Source organism: Apis dorsata, unplaced genomic scaffold (genome assembly GCF_000469605.1).
Source record: "Apis dorsata unplaced genomic scaffold, Apis dorsata 1.3 scaffold_1, whole genome shotgun sequence".
Lineage (NCBI taxonomy): Eukaryota > Metazoa > Arthropoda > Insecta > Hymenoptera > Apidae > Apis > Apis dorsata.
In genome coordinates, this window is record NW_006263304.1 from 21,401 (window position 1) to 26,229 (window position 4,829).

General features: G+C 40.7%; 1 protein-coding gene across 7 annotated transcripts in view; it reads left to right on the forward strand.

Annotated features, from left to right (window-relative positions):
• The window catches only part of LOC102670595 (POU domain, class 6, transcription factor 1), a 75,250-nt gene that overhangs the window by 20,728 nt on the left and 49,693 nt on the right, over nt 1-4,829 (forward strand). The window lies entirely within an intron of this gene.

The window sequence follows — 4,829 nt, forward strand, 5'->3', positions numbered from 1 at the left end:
CTTACGGAAAAATGAAACAGAATGAAAAAGAGAAAAAAGAAAAAGAAAAAGAGGAAAGAAGGGAAAAAAGAAGGAATGGAGGGCAAAAAACGAGCGAACCGTCGGTATTCCCCCAGCGAATCTGTCACACTCCCTTTAGCAGGCTTGTAGAACGAAGCTGACGCTCGCACGCGCTCGATCATCCCCCTTTCTCTCTCGCATCGTATCTACGCGACGTGCGTGCGTGTGCAACGTTTCGCAACGCGTCGATTGGTGTTGGGACGAACGCGGAGGGCACCGTATGGAGGAACGAACGGCGTGGTACACCGACGATTCGGCTACTAACAAACCCAATAAAAATAATGCACTTTCGTGCATTTGCAAATGAACGTTGTCATTTTATTTCGACGGGAACGAGTCACGTGGTCCGCTCTGGGGCTGCCAACACCTCCTCCCGCCGTTGATAATAATTATGGATATTGAGAATGGTTATCGCTGACGCTCCGCGTATTAATGCCGTGGAACCGGCTCGCGCGCCGATAAACAAATTTGCCGCGTCTACGCGGCGTCTAACTTTTTTTTTTCTTTTTTACGAGCGAGAGCCTCCACTTCCCTCCCCCCTCTCTCTCCATTAGGGTGAGGTGATTACGAGAAAGGGTGGAAATTAGTTGTTGTTTGTCGCCCACGCGAGTCGGAAAACGAAGGGAAAATCGTGGAGCGTTCGAGTTATAGTTTGCATAGGTTCGAGGAAGTTTGAAGGTTCTACTGGGTCGAAGGAATCTTTTGGATGATGATTGGATTATGGATTTTGAGGAGGGTTAGTAATTGGTTCGTGAGGTAGATGGGATAGGAGTGAACGGGGGTTGTTGGATTAGATAAAGATAAATGGGAGAAGATAGCTGAGGAATGGATAAGATAAATTGGAGAATTATTATTTGGTTAGGGAAAAATATATATTTGGCAGTTACGATTATAATAATTGAATTAAATATATTCGTATCGTTTCGCGTAATTAAGAGAGAAAGGGAGAGAAAGAAATATTGGGTACAACGAAAATGAAATTGATCCTAAAAACAGGTATTTAGTAGAAACTTAGTTTAATACGATTAATGCTTATCGTTCGATTCGAAAATTACGAAATAAAATATCGATGAAACGAATATTTTAGTATTAACTATTCTCCCTCCGTTCAACGCGTCGATTATAATATTAGAATATACTTATATTAACTGATAATTAATTAAATATTCGACATTTCCTCCACCGAGCTCCAATATTTTAATATCGCGAAATTTTCAAATTTTGTGATTCTCGTTTATTTAATTCCCCCCCTCTCTGCAGAATAAACGAAATTCGCTTTATAGTTCTCGATTTGCCGACAAGATAACTCGTCGACTCGTGGTTATTTGAAAAAAAAAAAAAAAAAAAAGAAACAACGATACGGAAGATTTTTTAACGGTGTTCATTCGCGGTTACGCGGCGCGAAATTTTCTTTTTCAACGGGAAAAGGGAGAGGGTGGGGGGAGGGTTGAATCGGCGGTGAGCGCATAACGCGTAATTACTGTCCACAGAGTGGACGGAGGCAACGTTTATGTGCCGGCCATGTAACGTCCAGTTATACCTCGGCTCTCGTCGATGGTCGTCATTTACAGCGATGTCGCATTGGCGCATGGTGTCCCGTGTGCGTGCAAAAGCGCGTGTTGGTGCGCGGCTATTTATGAATTGACACCGCATTAGGGATATTGCTTAACAATAGCGACACTGTTACCTCGTCGAAGGGGTCGGCGTGAAAAGCTGTTATTTTGAAACGTGTTATCGTTGCAAGTAGTAATTGCGAGATTGCTGGACATCGGCTAGAAACAACACCTCGCGGAAATCGATTCCCGGCTTATTTTCCCAGTTTAAGTAAAAGTAAAATCGGGATAATCGGGACGATAATAAATCTCTCTCTCGATCCAAAGGGTAAAAACTTTGCGCTCTTGTTCGCGCTCTTGAAAAAGTGATGAATTACTGTTACAAGCTTGGAATTTCATTATATTCGGTCCCCTTCGACTTCCTTCGTTTCTTTCTTTTTTTTTTTTTTTTTTTTGTCGGTTTTAAAACTTCATCGAATCGAGTCTTATTAATTTTTTGCCTCCCTCCCTCTCCCCCGTAAGTAACTTAAGCGCGCGGGACTTGCGTTTATATTCTGTAATTAATTAAACGTGGCTCACAATCGGAAAAGAAAGTTTGTATGGACATCGTTGTAATTAAATTCGTTGCTGCGTTTTTTCAATTAAAAGGAAGAAAAAAAAAAAAGAGGAGAATATTATTTATTATATGTGCAGAAGGGGGTGGAAAGAGAAAAAAAGAGGCGAAAGTATAAAAGGGGGTTACGTAATTTCTGACACGTACTTTGCGACTCCTTCCGCGAACGCGTTCCAATAGAACGCTCGAATTCGTAATTAGAAAAGTCAAACGGCAAAGCGACCGCCACCGGACCGAAGAAAGCGAATTTTTTTTTATCCTTCTTTTCCCCTTCTCTCTTTCTTTCTCTTTTTTTTGGACAATAATGGGAGGGGGGAGGAAATACAAGCAAGTATACCGTTGCCCTTTTCTCTCTCGCCTCGTTACGTCGATGCCTTTTACGGTTCCCTCATTACTTCTCAGCAGAGAAAGTAATTCCGCGTAGAATTAATACTACATATTAAAAACTATCGCGCAGACACTTTGCCCGGTTTCCACGTTGTTCTTTCCCCCTTTTCTTTTCTTTTCTTTTCTTTTTTTTTTTGCACCCTTTGTACTCGGAGAAAGAGAGAGAGAGAAAGAGATTTTTAACGGGTGACGCATTGTGTCTAGTGTACCTAGATTCTTAAACGAATTGTTACCTCCAAAATATACAGAAAATGTTCTTTTCAACTCATGCGAATAACGTGTTGTGAGGATAACTACGTTTGTTATTATGCTTATTACGAGAGGTATAATAAAAAGAAAGAGAAATTTTGCTCTATCGGATTATAATACGTAGAAATATTTACAATAATGTGCTTCCTAAAAATCTGCGTATTCGTATATAAAAAGAAATTGAGATTAATTATTCTGTGTATATACAATTTTTTTTTTTATTAAAAACTCTAGTCAATGGATAAATTTATTTCGTCTCCCTATATCATATATTAATCAGAAATAAATATATATCAAATTATACGAAATAAAGAAATAGTTGACGAATTTTCTTCTTCGACCAAAGAAATAGAAAATTCTAAATCTTTTCAGTTTTGTCCATATATTTTATACGAACAGTAAACGGAAAGAGAATTTCTAAACTCTTTCACTTCCATTCCCGCGCAACACAACCTGCATTCTATTCCTAACACGAAACAAAACTTTTCCGAAATCTATCCAATCTACACAACTCACCCTCAAACCAGGAACGAACAATAAATAAGAACACGTTTCACCCGCGAAATCACAAGGCGTAAATAGCGCCTACAATAATCCTAGCGTCCTAGAAACGAAAGCAGGCCGAACACCTGGAGGGTGGGGAGGCGTGGGCGATTTAAAAAGAGAGCAACGAGCGAGCTTTGTCCGTGAAGGGGAATTCTCAAACACGAGGCGCGTTTCGCGCAGGCGCGCGTGAAGTGCATAAACTTGGTGCGACGCGCGCGGCCGAAGGCACAAAACCGCGTGCAAGTTGCGGGCGGCGAATGCGCGCGATATAAAACGCCTTTGTCTTGCAAAAACCCGCAGACGTATATCATGCGAGGCCAGGCCACCACCGGGCATTGTTTCACTCTCGCATAATTACCGCGAGTCACGTTTTAAAGTTGAATTTCACCTAAATAAAGCTTAATGTTATTATCGCGGCCAACGGCGAGCCGCCATTATGAGCTGGTTACAGTCTCAAACGTCATTGTGCCGCGTGATCGTTTCCACGATATTAAGGCGAAACGATGTTTTTCTACCGTTTTTTCCCTTTCTTCCTCTCTCTTTTTACACTTCTTTCTCTCCCTTTGTTTCCTTCTTTTTCCCCCTGTCGCGATCGACGTTAATTAGATGCACGCCACGAGCGTTACCGGTGTTACTGGATATACTCTTGAATGGCTGCTGACTTCGTAACGTTGACTTCCCGTGGTTTCTTTTGTATCTTTCATTCTCTCCTTTTTTTTTTTTTTTTTTTAATGGAATTTCGTGTTTGTTAAGCTGGGACTGGGGATACGTTAGCATAATACGATTTAGTAGGGGATAAAAAGGAACATTTTGAGAGAAATTATATATAATTCTTTTCGTCTTGTACGCCTGGTAATTCAATCGAACGTTTTTTCTTGGACCAACGAATTAATTTCGAATTTCATACGCGTTGACATAACGGAAACCATTATCAAAAATTTCGACATTTAAAATTCAAATTTATAGAATTTTTATAACAACTTATCTCTCGCTTCATACGTTCATACGTCAGATTGGGTTAATCGGAGATCGGAAGGGAATTATCAATTTTATATTATCAATTCCCAAACTATCGCATTTACAAATTTCTAAAGCATTAAATCGCGTAAACAAGATGATGAGTTTTTAAAAGAGAAAATTATAGGAGAAATCAAGAGTCCAAGCGAGGAAGAGGGGGAGGGGGATCGGGTTATCCATAAATTTAGCAGCGACACGGAGGACGGAGGATGTCGGTTGTCGAACACTGACGTCAAGAGACTAAATCGAGAAATTAATTACTAAAATTGCAAGAAAAAGCGGAGCGGGTCGATAACTGATACAACTTCATTAAATTTGCCGATCGATGAGGAGTGGCGAACGCGGCGGCGCGGGCAAAAAATCAGGCTATTATCCCGCCGAAAACGGCGGTATTGATAAAACCC